Source organism: Osmia bicornis, chromosome 2 (assembly GCF_907164935.1).
Source record: "Osmia bicornis bicornis chromosome 2, iOsmBic2.1, whole genome shotgun sequence".
Lineage (NCBI taxonomy): Eukaryota > Metazoa > Arthropoda > Insecta > Hymenoptera > Megachilidae > Osmia > Osmia bicornis.
The window spans coordinates 9,238,003-9,254,873 of record NC_060217.1 but is presented as its reverse complement, the minus strand read 5'-3'; the positions used below and the strand labels follow the sequence as shown (position 1 = coordinate 9,254,873).

Genomic DNA, 16,871 nt, shown 5'->3' with positions numbered 1-16,871 from the left:
TACGCGAACCGCTTTCGCGTTTGTTCGCCGTTTAAAACCGTTGCCGCACGTGCTTCCACGCCATCCGGCAAATTGCATGTAAACCCTTTCCAACCCAATTGCGAAACGATGAAAACGAGAATTTCCACGCTGCCAACCTGCTACGTAGCGTCGCGATGCTTTATTATTCGATAGATCGGCCGTGTTGCAATTCGCGAAACGCTGCACCCTTTTAAGCTGTTAATTCGAGCGCTGGCTCGCAAACGTCCTTCGTTATTTTCCACCTTTGCCCATGGTTTTTCGAAATATTCAACATTTTTTTTTTTTTTTTTAACAAACGAATAATCCACTCGGTTATTATTTTAAAAATTGCAAAATTTGTATTTCGATGAATACTTGAAAATTTTACGAAACATCGCGAATTGGATAGCGAGTAAAAGATGCTTTCTCCCGTTTTACGTAAGATCCTCTTAAGGGAAAAAGGAGACCCTTCGTTTCGCGAATCAGGCAAAACTTGTAAGAGATCCGGTAAAGAAGTGCTTCTCGACCTTGACCCGTTTCAAAGAGTTGAACATTCTTCCGGTGGAAGGCAAGAAGGAGCCTCGACCGTTTCAACGTCGCCGAGAAGAAACTTCTTTATCTTTGAGATTTGCAATCGGCTCACCTTGTTTTTCCCGTGATTTCATGTGTGGCTGATTTCAAAGATCGCTAGTCGAAGTAGGCCAACCATCGAGACTGTGTACGCGCGGATAAATTCCAAGCGCAGTGTCGTCGCCCACGCGAGCCGAGTTATTCGTATCACGGTGAAAGCGATGTTATTTTTACCTGGATGGAAAAATCCTGCCTCTTACAGGATATTTCACGGGGATCAAAATTCAAACGTCCACCCCTTTGTTCGAGAGACAACGCGAACGAAACGTTCTCCATTGTCAGCGGAAACTTTTGGATTTAACATCGATGAATCATCTCGTTAAACGAGACTTGGGGTGACAAGAAAAATTGATTTTGGTAATTGCGCCAGCTGGGAAGAAAGGGGATTTCAAATTGACGACTAAAGTGTTTGGATTTAGAATACCCGATGTTCGTCCCTTTTCATTGTTAAGATTGATTCGGGTCATTTTTCTGATAAAGGGTGGTTGCAGTCGTCCGACACCCTCTGTGTTAGAAGAAACGATAAATAAACGAACGAAATTGAAATAGTTAATTTATCGAGAACTGAGAGGAAGCGATCTTCGGCAAATCTTGTACGCGATTATGACGTACGATGACAGAGTATAGGGAACGGACCGTAATCATTTTTAGTTTAATTTGTAGGGTAACAGGTTCATCGGAGATTATCTCGGGTCTGTCAGCTTGATAAATTGTCGCAAGCAGCCGCGAGTTTACCGTAAATCGTTTCTCTCTATCCGGAACATTTTACGCGTTACTTGTTGCATTTATTCCGCTTGTCGATCCCGTTGCTTTTTCTTTCTTACCTGCAGATTCGCTAGAGAACGTGCAATCGTCTCGACCGTTCCTGGCCTTTGCGTTGAAATATCGCATACCCGTCGTTGACATCTTTGCCATTTCTTGCAGTCGCAACTTTAATTATAAATCACCATTCCGTCCTGTTATTTTCCTTTATCTTCGTCCTTCTTTGAAAGCTGCGACAACACGCTAAATCGTCAATAATTTCCTGAAATTTAATTAAATCAAAGCCACTTTTCGTCAAATGCTCGCCGAGTTAAAGGATCATAAAAGCGACGAATTTCTGTTTGAAAAATACGCTGTGAAAGTGATATTGTTTGTGCCCGTTGGATAAAATTGCCGGGGTTAAATCGCAATTGGAATTTTCGCAAGGCTATACCCGCGAGGATTGCCATCCCACAAAGGATGGATAGCGAATCGTGGTGCGATCCCTTATAATATAATTGATTCATTGTGATTCGCCGTGCACACTGCTGGACTCCATCCATCGTCGAATATAAATTCGCCAGGTTCCACGAAGTCAGCGATTAATTTGCCCTCGTCGCTCAGATTCCCCGCTATTTCCAACAATCCGCCCGAATACATACAGGATTACGCGTATAAAACCAGCCAGCAAACAGAGAGAAAGGATTAAGCCTCTTTCTTAACGTTCGCCAAACGCTCTACACGCTTTTCATTTCCCTTTTTTCGACCACCACACTTCGTGTCTCCTTTCGTCGGATTTCGTGCGCTCAGAAATTTTATAAAGGTTCCAACCGAGAAACGAGGCACAAAGGAAGGAAATAATCCTTTCTTTGCACCCGGAAGTCTCTCCGCCGTTTATTCCCCTCTGACATAGTTAATTAAAACGTCAAAAATGTGATTGTCGGTGTCGTTTCAGATATCGACGCTCTTCTTTACCTTCCATATCTCTCTATTCTTTTCATTCCTTTTCTTTTCGAAGGAAGTTGCATGGTAAAGAAGATTCGTTCAATACCGCATAGAAAAAAAAAAAAATTAACGAAGCAACCTCGTGATAATTGTGTAGTCGCTAATAACCAAGTCGAAATAGGAAAAGTACCGAGTGCTAATGACGAAGGTGTTAAATAACTCATTCGTCCAGCTTCATCCATCAATTTGCAGCCAGTAGAAGGATAACTTCTAAACAACCAAAATAACCGGACGTATACATTGCAATGTTCAACCTAAATTCAGCCCCGTTAACACGATCGTCGTTCAACCGTAATTATAACGTCGTTTCTAATCAGGTGTTCCAGCGTTGTGCTGGGAACGAGGAGAAGTTGTAAAAGCAGAAGAGAACAAGCCGTAAATGGACGGGTCGCGTAAGCGAATGAATGAAGTTTTGAACGTACAGGTGGTCGTACGAGCGGGGTTTGTCAAACTCGCAAATTTTCCATGCACCGTCGCTTCTTCTTCCTCCTCCTCCTCCGTCGACGGATTTCTGCTCGTGTCCGCGACGAGACGAGGGTAACAGGCGAGAGTGAAAAGGGACGGACGAGTAGAACGGAGAGAAATGGAGGAAGGGAAACGTTGACTAAATGGAATTAAAGCGGAATGGAGGAACATTGCCGCGTGTAAAACTTGGACAGCCAGGATAGAAACGTTCGCGGAACAGCGGGGGTTAAAATTACTCGACGCTTCCGCGTACCATGCGCGGATGATATCGTAACGAAAACTCCTAACTCCGCTAACTTCTTGGTTTTACAGTTGTCCGCTGCAACGAGTAAATATTTCCACGGGCTTACTTAATGCGACGCGACCAGGTGAAACGGAGCGCGACGCCGCGCCGTAGGGGACGTCGCAGCGACGAACGTGGCTCACCTTCGCGTCGAATATTTTTATTTTCCGTCAAAATTATTTCCCTTCTTTCGTTAAAATATGACGAAACAGAGACTTGAAAACTTTTGCTCGCATTATGCTTCCCTGTAGATATCAAATATATCTAAGACGCACGGTACTTAGAATTAGTTCCCGATTCTAATTTCGCCAAAATTTTCTATCGGTATAAATATCCTATTTTTCTCAAACGCAATACCAATCTTGAATCGCTGTTCGAACATCGAAGATACAACAGAACGGCCGGTGAATTACTGTAGCGTAAGGGCCGAGGCTGGTGTATTTAATAAGTAAATCCCGGACCTCATGAAGAATTCATGAATCAATCGTTACAGCGGGAACGACAACGACAACGACCTGCAGGATGGATGACAGAAGACGGGGGTCCAAAGCTCTCGACCAGTCGAACCGTCGCTTGGGATCGATCTAAATTTCGCGAAAGCTTCCTTCGTAATTCTTCGTGTGATTGCGTTTATTTGTCCGCTCGTAATAATCGTAAATTTTCCCTTATTCTTGGGAGAGACCGACCTGGATCTCCATAACGACGTTCTCCTCTTCACGAGGTTCGCGTAGTCAGCAGCGAGCAACCGACCGAACGAATCGAGTATGCAAAATGGAAGGCTCTTAAGTAATAACAGGATTTATTATCAATTTATCTGCGACCCGGCGCTGGCAATACCTTGCCGGTTTAAATGGTTCAAGGATCTTCTTCTTGTTTCTTATTAACCCGAAAAAAGGTTCATCGATAATAACAGTGTTAAATTCACAATTTATCAATTTTTCTAATAAATAGAAATACTTTAACATTGTGATCCATGGCTCGCAAAAATAAAATAAAATTTTCCAGCTGATTATCTATCGCGATATAGAATTCTCTGAATTTATTAGAAAAAGAATAGAACTTTGATGAATTGTTAAATGAACGTGCAACGACGTTCTCGCGCTTCAACATGCAAATGTTGGGAAACGTCAGTAACTTCATCGCATTCGAAGTGAGAACGATCGTTTTCAATTTAAGAACGTTAGAAAAAAAGAAAACAGGGAATAACGAGGTTCCGAGTTCATGGCACGAAGAAAGATTCTCGAGGAACGTTTGATAAATGTGCTGCTCGTGAAAAGGGGCGAACTCATTGTAGCGAGACTTGTGGGGGCTCGTTTACAACGGCGCGTAGTTGACCGAGCACGAGTTGTCGTAAAACATAAACGACGGAACCGCGCATAAATCGTACGTAGAACGACTGGTGTCATCAACGTTCGACGCGTTTTCTTATCGTCGCTATTTAAGGCCACGTATCGGAAACTCGAGCAAACGTAAAATTTGAATTACCATATAAATTATCCCTCCGTACGGTGATGTGTACAATGTTCATCGAACACAGAACTTTGGGATAATAAAAAGCGATGGAAAAGAAAATTTCAAAAAATTTGGATAATTGTCGAGTTAAAGATTTTCCAAATTTTTTGAAATCCTGAGGGTTTCTCTTCGAATTCTGAAAAATTTCGTACCACAGCGAATTCCTATATGGATTTTTCGCTATCCCCATCGCGAAACCAGAAACACAGTTCACAAAAATCTCGACGATTTCCAATATCCTCTAGGTACATTCGATCGTTCAATTTCCGTCGAATCGACAGAAATTGCTACGGGGATACGCAGAAACGACGTGCACGGAAGAGCAGATATATCGCGACAGTGCAAAAGCTGTTTTCACTGGAATAATTAGATTCAAGGCCGAGGGAAAACAATGCCTCGCCCATTTAACAACGGTGCGAGTCTCTTGCCCTGTTGCGCTTGTTGTTTTACCTTATGCATCAGCTAGCTCTGCCGCCTGGATACCCAGTCATGCTGTTTTCCGCTTTCCACGGAAAACCGCTGACTAATAGGTGCTAAAGTCGTGTTTCCAATTCCGTCCGTCGTTTCGACGGATCGTGCTGCGTTACAAGGAAACGCGTCGCGTTCCTTCGTTTCGAGGAAACTCGAAAAGAACGAGTAGAAATTTCATTAATGTAAAATATAAGAAACCCACCCTTGATGAATTTCATTAGATTAAAAGTAACGAAATACATTGGTGGAGGGTGAATTTTTTGGTTGATCGAGCGACACGAAATCGAGCAGACTGCTACTCGTTTCCAGGACCCTTTTACAGAATTTCTCTTGAACCCTCCTGTCTCGTCTCGCACCCCGAGAGTTTCGTTTACCCTCCTGTTCGGTCTCCTTTCATCGAGAATGCTGAGTACGCGAAACTCGCAGCACAATCGCGGCGAACAGCTCGAAACAGAGAGCGAGGGATGAGAATCCGATCGGTCGAATCACCGACAAATATGACTGCCTCGAGCGTTCCGCGGGGAGTCATCGACCGTCTACGATTTCTCCGGCTTCGTCTTCTCCTTCCTGTCCGGATTCGGCTACGTAACGTCTCCCAAGACAAATTTTCAACGGAATAATAGAAAACGTCGGACGCACGCGATCGGGGATCCCTCGTTGCTTACATCGTTGTTTCGTGTTCGACAATTTATTACCCACGACTTCTCTTACACGTAATTCCCGGTGAAATTGGAACTCTATTCGCGTATGGTCGTCCATCATTTCCCGGGCTATTCATAAATCCTTTCTATTCAACATCGTCTTTGCGTGACACAGATTTCGATCCTATTCTTTTATCTAAACGATAAAACATCTTGCGTCTATTTTTAACGCATATCTTTGACATACATCGATGCTTAAGTACCTTGGAACAAGGAAGTATCTCAATAACGAATCGCTTTCTACCAAATATAGCAACAAGCCGAACGTAATAATTATGCAACGATCGTTTAACTATCCTCGTTGATTCGTAGAAAAGATCGCTTTCTAATTATCGAGTAGTCGATCACGTAACGCATTTAAACACTTCAACAATAGAACCCGTCCAAATGACAGATTTCAGATATTTTATTTCGAATCACTGAAATTATGATGCGCATACCTTGTGAAATCCGATTTCTATCGGTTATCGCGGAGTATGCACGATTTTAAGGCGTTAGAAAATTATCGAGCCGTGATATACGAGCGGGCCACACTTTTCTCGCGAGCAGACAAACGAGCTGCGACGTGGAAGAAAGCCAGGAAGCTATGCAAATCGAGAAAACGAGCGTGAGATGGATTAGCCGGATGTCAAGTGGACTAATGGATATTAGAATCCTAGCAAGGATTACCGAGAAACCGTTCCTCTCCGCTGCGCTACGTGCCGGGAGTTGCTCGATCTAATCTAACGATATAAAAGGCAATGTCGATTGACAATAGATCTGGCTTGTATCCAAAATCGTAAGCAATTTTTTCAAATTGAATTGGAAAATATTGCAAGATTCCGAAGAATTTTTCTTTCTATGATTTCTATTTTGCAAATAAACGCGTTGACACACCTGTCGGATGTTATTGTACTTTCTCCTCGAGCACGAAAGATTTCTTCTGCGACAACTTTTTCTTTATCGATTCCACGAGTACAAGACTTCTTTAGAAGGCTGTATGCTTTTCGCAGTTAAACTCCTATCGATCGGAATTGCAACGATTCGCACGGCATTGATCGGGTCGGAAACTTCTTTCGACGAACGGTCAAACGGCGCTTTAAGCAATCTAACTTTCAAATTGCGTGACCCGGCATCGTCCGCGCGACGGGGTGATTTAAAAGCGACGATTTCTTTCACGGATCGCGGAGAAAAGTTGCAGCAGGTTGCAGTTTGAAGCGTCGCGATTCGTTCGAAAAGTTTTTCACCGCCTGGACCATTGTCTGGCAGAAGGAGGCTGAAGGTGGCAGGACAATTTCAAAGATTCTCGCGCGTTTTACGCGAATCAAGCAGACGTTTATCTTTCGAGTGTAAAATAAAAAATTTCAAAGGTGCACGGTCAGCAGTTAGTTTCCTCACAGTCGGAGAAAGGTTTTTCGTTTGCGAAAAAAGGAACCGTTTGAATTCGACGGGAACGAGAAGAGGTAATTGGATGGAAAGCGACAAAAGAAGGACCGATTCAAAAGCGACACTTTCTTACGCACTCTCGATCAATTCGAAAGCAAAGTCGCCGTCTGCATCGAGGCGCATCCACTTTCACCGTGAGCCTCGCGAAGAAATTACAAACGGTGGCCGTAAACTGGCGCCGCTAGGCGTGCGCGCTCCACGGATTTAATTAAATATTTGCACTCGGTTTAATCTTGCCGACGTCGTTTCCTTCTTCTCCCTGGCTTCCTCCAGCCTTCTTTTTCGACGGGAAACTTTCTTTCGCAACGACCGGTATAAATAATTTCCGACGGACCACTTCGAGCAATCAGCGTCACGCGCGTTTCGTTTAGTTTCCTGCTGTATCGGTTTGATAGGTTAGGGTGGACTAGGCTAGGTCAGCTTAGGTTAGGTATCGGGAACGGACAATTGTCCAAAGAAACAAGTACTCGTTGAATTTTACAGGTAAGGTCTACTTTCTGTTATTAACAATAATTTGTACGTTACCCAGAATAATTCAGGACCGATTGGCAAAAATCAATTCATAATCCTTGCTGAATTTACCTGTAACAGAAAGAGAAAGCAACCTATTAAAAACAATTCTCCCACGAACAATCACGCGTGGGAATGGTATTATTGAACGCGTAACCATTGTTGCAGATCATATCGCGGATAAAATCTCGCACCGTTCGATCGTATCTGCCCGTTTTTCCCCGTTTCGATCCACGGTTCTTTAATAGATCGATTCCTTCGATGCATGAATCCGGTCGATTCGATTTCGCCGCGAGAAGATCAACTATTTGTGAATTGAACGCTCCGTGTAGATGGAAAGTTCGGTAAAGTAAGATTCTAATATAATCTGTACCTATAATTATTTTAAAGACCGACAATAATTACAAGCGAATCACATTCGATAACGCGATAATACGATCGAACGACATTATCAGATTTTAAAGGGTCATTAATTAATTTAACGTGACGAAGGATGCTCAATGGCACGTCACGGGTTAATTAACATGGATATAAATTTACTAATTAATCGATGTCTGCCTTTGAGAACATCGGTTCCCCTTTGGGAAAATAATATTGGTTTGGATGAAATTATGTTGCCTCAATTAATCAAAGTATCGAAATATTCTTTACGAGAACGTTGCCGTGATTTATTTTCGTTCATTAAACCTTCATAAACAATGAATTTAATTATCGTTCGGGTTGCATATGGAAACGCACTGTTATGGATACTTCGGCCTTCGACCAGCAAAGGTTAACACAACTGCAATAACCATTGCAACACGCGATTGAATCTCCTCTTCTGAATAATAATAACCAGCAATTCATTGATTCAATTTTTCTGACCGTACAAACAACATATTCCAGAGGAATACCCAAAAAGTATCGCGTTTCAATTTTTCATATTGTTTGTATATTTTATCAGGAATATCGGTATTATTAATGGAGCGAAAAGCAATTAGTACATCCTTAATGAAACGAAGGTTTCATTAAAAATAACTTACAAAATTTTATAATTTTGCTTTATCTAAATTTGATCTATTGAGTCATAGATAAATGATGCGTATACGCATCATCCACAGATTCGGGATTCTTTTTAACACAAAACAGTTAACAAATAAATGCTTTTTTATTAAACCTTTTATCGAAGCAGACTTTCATGCGCTAAAAGGCCTGGTCGGCGAAAGGTTAATTGGTTTTGGAACAAAATAAACGACGGCAACAGCTTCTGCCAGTTCCTATAGCCGACGATCGAGCATGAAAAAGGAAGGTGTAAAAAAGACCGATTGTTATCCTTGATATACCAAGGATATTTATGATGAATATCCTTCGCGTCAGACCGCGTCCTTTACAATATGTCGTATACAACTATAGAGATAATACCTCGTTAAAGGCTTTTAACATCAACTGCCAGGGAACGCGTTACCGCGTCAAAGGCGCAAAGTTTCAGCTGCCAAAACCACGCGATTCGACTACGTCGAATACAACTCGCGATCCTTCGTCTCGCAATTGATAGAAAAGAAAATTCACGAGACGTTGAAATTTCAAAACTGCAAGATGCAGTTCGCCAACGAGGAAGAAGCGGTAGCGCGTCATCGATTTGTTGCGAAAGCATTAATAAACGTTAATGTGTTTACGCGAGTCACGATACGACGAGCAGATGAAAACGCGGAAACAGAGAGTAGAAAGAAAAAGAAAAAGGAATCGCGGCGATGTAAAATAAAAAGGAGTGTTTGCCCATTAGCCAGGCCTGCTCGTTACGTCTCTTTGCGAGTCAACGAAACGAACGCGAAACGTCGTTTGAAAGCGAGCTACGAATTGAAAGAAGAAACGATGAGAGAAAACAGAAAGGCGCGATATAGCCATCGGTTTTGTTCCCTTGTAAACAGATGATTCCGGGAGAGAAACATGGATAAAGCAACCATTACCACGATAATAGACGGCAATTAAGCGCGACGAATTCAAACGATTAACGATACTCCGCTTCGTGGCTACAGGACGGCAGGTAAATTCGCGAAACGAAAACGGTGAAACGTAATTTGGCAACGGGACTGAGTTGTCTGGTAACGAGAGAGACCGGTCACGAAAATGTGTCGGTGTATTAGTGTGTATTTCGCTTGCTGTCAGAATAGAGGAAAGATAACGACGCTGATATGCATGCAGGCAACATCGGTCCGTGAGCTCGTAAAAGAACGCTCGCCAAATGACCGCGTTATTGCTCAATGGTAATTAGGATTCAGCTCGTTCGCATTTCAGACGGTGGTCCGCGTAAAAATCACCATAAAATCGTTTCCGATAGAGCCCGAGTTCGCGCCGTGTCTCTCGTCCACTCTAATTAACCTTCTGAAAAGGTAAAATTGCAAACGAAAATTCTAGGATTTTTATTTTTCAAATTTTCTGGAAGACCAGAAGACGTATCGATATTGCATGTAAAATAACTGAAAGATCCTAGTTGGTACGTCAGTTCAACAACCCGAGGAATCAAAATATTTTCCTTCCAACAATTTTCTGTTCTTCCGAGTATATTGGATACCCGCAAACTCTTCGACACTTTCCTCGAATCGTTCCTTATACAGCAGAACCTTGGAAAAGCATCGCGACTCGTCTGTAACCGTTCAAACAGATATTCAATTCAGCGTAGACGCTGGAAATACGTCCTGAAACTTCAGAAGAATGTCGCCAAGCCAGACGCCCCGGGCTCGTTTTCCTGCACCGGCACGACGACGACGACTACGACGACGACGACGACGGCAGATCATGCAATGAAATTCAAAGGAAGCCCCCGACGAGAACGAAAAGGAGAGAAACGGCGGCAAACGGTGGATCGTAAAGGAGGAAGAGGCGAAAGAAGAGAGGGAGGAAGGAAAGGTGGTGCAAAATTTTTTCGGCCGTTCTCTGGCAGATTTCGTTCTTAGCCTCGGTGTCTGGAGGATCGTCGTAAAGCAGGTTACTCGTTTCGAAGCGGAACGCTCGGAAGATGAGGCTGGATAAAGTCGACGTTTTCCCTTCTTTTCCACGGAACACGGGGTTTACCCCTTTCCAGACAAGCCGACCCTTTCCCGGCTTCTTTCCTCGAAGAATCGTCGTTCGGAGTAGTATCGTGTTGACAGAGCTTTGATCGATGTTCGGTCGAATTGTTTCGCTGGATCCTCGAGTACCATCGCTTAGCCAGCCGGTTTTAATTATTCCTCGCAAAGACATTGAAAATGTAGCCCACTTTTTTTAAACATCTCGGCTACTTTATTTAATTAAACCGCAGAGATTGTCGAGTAAATTTAATACTCGAAACGAAGAAGTTGGTGTAATTAAAGAGATGGATTTTGAGTAGCGTCTAGAGTCAAAGATTTCTTGGATACGCGAATGAGATGAAGTTTTACGATAGAAATCGTTTGTCTACACAATTCCAGCCAACCGATCGGTCGGTCTCGAGTGCACTGACCGACCTTGCGATCTTCGAACCGCCTTTCCGGTTCGCCAGCATGCTGCCCGGAATATTCATCGACGTCGCCGGCTTCCTGTCCCGTGAATTTTCCACAAAAATTGAACGAGAGTAGCGGCGAACAGGGTTCGAAGTACCGGTCGATAAAATTTTACGACGAAAGTTTGTACTCGAATAGATCGAGGCAAGAGTGTTGCGCGAAAGAGTATGATACATAAGCTGGGGGTATCGATTACGGTCTATAAAATCGAGTTCGCGTTGATTCCGATGCTGGATTGATAATTTACCATCGCCTTTCTCTATGTACAAAGTGCATCGAGTGCAATTTAAAAAAATAAAATATATGAAACCCATTGAAATTCAACTTTTAACAGCTGTTTCGTTTAACCAGTTGCTCCGGAATAATGTACCGTGCACGTAATGGTCGGTTCGTGCCAGAATTGGAAATAACCATGAAAAGCTTTCGCAGTAAAAGTGCACCTATTTATCTTTGATTTAGTTTAAAATATTTTAACATCGCAACATTAAATGTCTCACGGTTTTCTACACAAAAAAAATTGAAAATAAACGGCAAATGGATTGATAACACAATTGAAAACGATCCGATGGAAGAAGAAACGAGCTGAAATTTGCGATGGCAATAAAGGATCGTGGATAAAATCCAGATCCGTTTGCACAAGATACGAGGGTGGAGATGCGTGCGCGAGAGGGATGACAAACGTTCCGGGGGTGTCGTTTAATCCTTGCATCCCCCCTGGCACAAGCGAGTCTGGCTCACAAAAGCCGTCGTTAGTAACTTTGCCTCGTTCCTATCTCTTTCCCTCTGCGAACGTTCGGTTTTTAACTCTGCTCCGCGTCGGGGTTGAACAGAGAAAGGGTGCAGAAAGAGCTTGTCCCAGCGACGAAGGTAACGTATCGTTCCAATTAATTGCGCGACGGGCCGGGGTTATCGAGTTAGAAATTTACGACATTAAAATTCATAAGCTTCGGCGAGAGATAATTAGCCGCTCGTCCCTCGCCAAGATTTACTCGCTTCTCGTACCTTTACGCGCTGCTTTCGTACGTCTTCTTTCTCCTTCCCGTTCCGCCCTCGCCGACCAGCAGAGACGGCTTTTCTTCGGGAACTTCGAGGAACGATAAGTTGCCGACAAGTTGGGAGAAATCTGTGCACAGTTGGCGTTCATCCGTGTTATTTCAGAGCCAGCTGTTTCGATGCGAGGATATTTCAACGACTTGATACGAGAAATGAAAGATACGATCTTATCGTTGATGCGATAAAATTGTTTGATAATGAAATTTAGAATCACGTGTTAATCTTCGTCGAACGAGAAAGAGATAGAACCGACAATTCCTCTTCCGCTTCCTTTTCGAACGGATCGATCGGGATTCCTGAATGGGCATTCACGAGCGAACGAACAATTGTTCTCTCTCGATCGTGAACAGCTCGTCACTAGCGATGGGTGTTACACCGTAACGAAGAACAGAAGCGGCGACGAGAAGAACGAGCGGACGATTAGTCGAGATCCGATTAAACGAGCAGCCACCATTGGAAAATAATTAAGCGCGATAGGGTTCTCCGAGTTGGAGAGATCGGGCTTCTTCCAACCGGACCCTTCTTGCGCCTCGCGCGACCACCAGCCTCGAAAGAACATTAAGGCGTGCTCGAATTAAAGGCAATCTGTGGATGCAGCCTTTTCTCGCTGATCGCGACGATCATTACGGATACGCTGACAACGATAAATCTCGTTGCTTCTTCTCTGCTTCTTAATTGAGTCGATCGCTTTTCCACCGTTTTTGCACCAAGTCCCGACCAATTAGCTCTATTAAATCGGCGAGAAAATTTCTTCGATACTTCGATTTGCAATTTAAATCCCACGAAATTAATATAAAATTCGAATAAATATAAAGAATATCCAGCGGATATTAGTAATCTACGAAAACCGGGCATCGAACGATTTCCTATTCGGAAGCATGCCAGAAACAGATGATAGAAATTTTCCATCGATCGCGATATCGAAACATCAAACTTCGCGACATCGTTCCCGAATCGATTCGCGTCCTGTCCCGTCGCCTCTGTCCCCCGCAAAAACATCCCCCTTCTGTTCGTGATATTGAATCCAGGGACTCGGAAGAACTGGAAGTCAGCCAATACGGTGAACTATGCGCGACAGAGTCAGATGCATCGGGGAATCTCTAGTTAGTTTTAACTATCCGCGAACTGCATTGTAACCGGTTCAAACGCTTCCAGTTCGCGATCGTTTCACGAGGAACGATCCTCAAGGGTTGGCGCCTTTAATCGCCCACAGCCGCAAAGTCCCTCGATTATTCTTCGACCTTTCTCTTCATCGATACACTGGCACCCGTTATTTGCGCTCGTAAAGTATCCCGTCCGATGCATCTATATACGGGGTGTGTTTAAAAAGTTGAACGCGATTCAAATAATAAATAATTATAAACAATCGCGGATTCGAAGTCGATTTTTCGCTATTTCAGTCTGGAAAAAAGCGGCAGGTCGAAAGCGAAGGCGAACGCGTTTGCAAGGCTGACATCGGCTATCCCTCGAAAATAGCCGACTCGATAAACGCATGCACGCGGATCGTTAGGTCGGACGAACGATAATGTTGGATAACGGGTGTGGCAGATAATGCCGGAACGTATCAGCAGGCTTATTTGCCACGTTGGTGCTGGCGTGTACGTGGTGCACGCAAACACTTTACGCCACAGGATGGTTCGGCCCTCGGTACGCAGCCTTCGCCACCAGGCACAATGGAACGAGGCCGATAAACAGGTCGACGAGATTTATCGTTCTCGGTGCTGTGCCAGGAAATCGTGCACCGATGTAAATACGAAACCGCTACTAGGGACGATCTTTTTACACGACTAGATACTTTTCATTGCGATCGCGTTCTCACGGTACCCCGTTTCTGTATTTACCGCGAAACGGTTCAACAATTTTTCGGCAAAGCTTCCGTGAACGACTGAATCATCCGTTGAGAATACACGAAATATCGGTTCTTTGAATTCGAAAGGCAGCAGTCAACGATCTTCTCGTGAGAAATCCAAAATTTATGACGCCCGTTCCAAGAATTTCGGGGACGGCAGTCGACGACCCTCGAGAGATAAAAGAAACGATAAGGGCGTCGATACTTGTTAGACTTAGACGTAGAAAGAGGTATTTTATGACTCGAAATAGAAAAAGAAACACCTTTCTAATAATATGAATTATTATAAAAGAGGATAGTTTTGAATTTCTGGTTACAAGATGACTAAGCAAGATTCCTGTAAAATATTGCACCACAAGGAAGTGAAAATAGAAATGACTAAAGACCTCTTCAGATTTACAATCAATTGTACGTGGACAATGGATCGAAATCTGAACGAGCGACTTATTTTTGTCACAACAGCTCGGTCTTATCAGGTAGATTAGTCATCCAACAGAATAAATAATAAATTTCAAATACAACCTCCTTCACATTATCAGTTCTAGTAAAGCAAAGCAAATTCATTTGCACGTGTCTAGCCAAAAGAGGGAATCGAAAATTGTCTAACCGCATTCAATAGCAATCGAACTGATATTGATAAGCATAGGAACATCAATCGTACGAGAGGAGGGAAGGCACCGGATGGCGACGATTTGTCGTCGAAAAATATCGTGGAAAATTCGAGAGCGTCGAACTTTATTCAACCCCGAACGAAAGCGTCGATAAATCCGATTCGGAGTAATCTAGTTTAAAGTTATTCTCTCCGGAGAAGGAATAAAGTTCGGACTATTTCGGACTGGTATCCTATAATAGATAATAGCGACACGGTATCGGTCGGCTTATTTACCGGGTGGCATATCTCGTTCATAGTATTTGCAGCCACAAAGAGAGAGAGAGAGAGAGAGAAAGAGAGAGGGGTCGAAGGTGGGCTTCGCGTTGGAGAGGCCACGGGACACAATGAAACGGGACCCGATAAACCGGCCACGGGATTTATCGGGACCATATTTAGCCAGGAAATCGAGCCACCGTGGTAATATACGAGCGTGTGTTCAGCGACGTGCTGCTGCCTCGCACACGCGGATACCTATGAATACGCGTCGAAACAGCAACTCGCAGAGCACTTTTTCTTCTCTCTCTTCTATACGTGGTAAGCACGGTTTTACGATAAATCACCGCCACTTTGCTCGATCGGCGAGAATTAAAACTGCCGATCCAACCACCCCTTTGCGCCAACCCCGACCGTTCCTTCTGATCGAAACGAATGGCCCCTGCGCGCTCCCGACTACGATCGGACCCTGTTTTTTCAATCGATCGATCGGAAAAACGAAAGATATTTTCTTTTTCTTTTTCCCTTGTAAAACGTCCGATCGCTCTTTCTTAATTTTCTTCAATTTTATGTTTATCGTTTCTGTATCATTTCTGTTGGATGAGAATTCTGTTCGTCAAGGACGGATTTCCGTCATTTTTCCCGTTCACGAGAAAACGTTCGTCGCGGGCGATTTTCTTCCCGTAACCCGCGGCGGCCGCTCTGAAATAACTCGCCACGACTGCCCCGGCATCGATCAGAGCTTAATAATAGCCGTGGCATCGTTCTCGCTGACTATTTTTAACGTCACCGAGTCATCGCGACCTACAGCAGTCGACCAGCGACCAGGAATTTTCAATGGCAATCGTTTAACGCTAGAACAACCGTTGATGGACGTTCTCCTACTTCCGGATTCGAAAGAAATTCTTCATCGTTTTTATATAAAATTTAAAATTACAACATCATATCAATACGATTCTCTCGTATTAACTTTTGTAAGAGCACATTTATCATTGACATCGATAAAAATGTCTCTCTTTTTGCGTTCGATTCGTGTTGGAAATCAGCAATCACGAAGGTCGAGAATTACTTTCGGTCGAAAAATCGGGAAGGCAGAATTCAACGACGGTCGATGAATAAAATCAGCCGATGAATTATTTTTATATCGGATTCCCGCGGCCACGAATTCTCGCCATGTCGAAACATCGAAACGAGCAAAAGGATCGTTGCACGAGGTAAACGCGCCACCGCCACAGGGGTTCCAGAAGCGGCGGAAAAAGGAGCAAAAATTGAACGGACCGTCGGTGGAACGACTAGCAGGAAGAAAGAAATCGAGCCAGCTAAAAATTAGAGGTTGCTCGTTTGCCAACAGCCGGTTTTCTCCGAAGAGTCGCGATCGGACGGCCGCAAGCGTCAATAAGCGTCTCGAAGCGAGTTGGTTAACCGCAATATCGCTTCCGAAAATGTTTTCAAGCTTTTCGATTAATCTGTGACGAAATATATTAGAAACATGCAAAAATTTCCAATATTCACTTAAGAGAAATCCTCCTATTATTATTATAGCGAATAAAATTAAACATTTATTTGGAAGTAAATTTTAAACGTTCAATCGCGGAAAGCATTCAATTCAATTGGAAACCTCTTCCCACCCTACCAATCAGAAACATCCCCTTCTATTCGCTACAGCCCCTCACATCAAAAGCGCCATCACGTACATGCAAACGCGATCAAACAACGTAGCAATTATCGTAGTGCTCAACATGTTTACTGCACACCGAAAATAGCCGTATCTAATTCAATTTGCTACCTTGCATTGTTGCTGATCGATAATGAAATTCCATCATTATTTTCCCTTCTTTTTATATACACTCGAGATATTCGAATA

The 16,871-nt window shown here is 43.5% G+C and overlaps 1 protein-coding gene across 5 annotated transcripts in view; it reads right to left on the bottom strand.

The window, feature by feature from the left end:
• LOC114883075 (mucin-5AC) overlaps positions 1-16,871 on the bottom strand; it is a 180,384-nt gene that overhangs the window by 22,771 nt on the left and 140,742 nt on the right. The window contains exon 5 of one of the 5 annotated variants that reach the window (XM_029200444.2): positions 7,759-7,815. The exons of 3 other annotated variants lie outside the window; for them this stretch is intronic. The gene's annotated coding sequence lies outside the window, so the exon portion shown is untranslated. Of the gene's footprint in view, positions 1-1,454; positions 1,604-7,758; positions 7,816-16,871 lie in introns of those variants that run through there. One more of the 5 variants, XM_029200446.2, reaches the window with a different exon arrangement.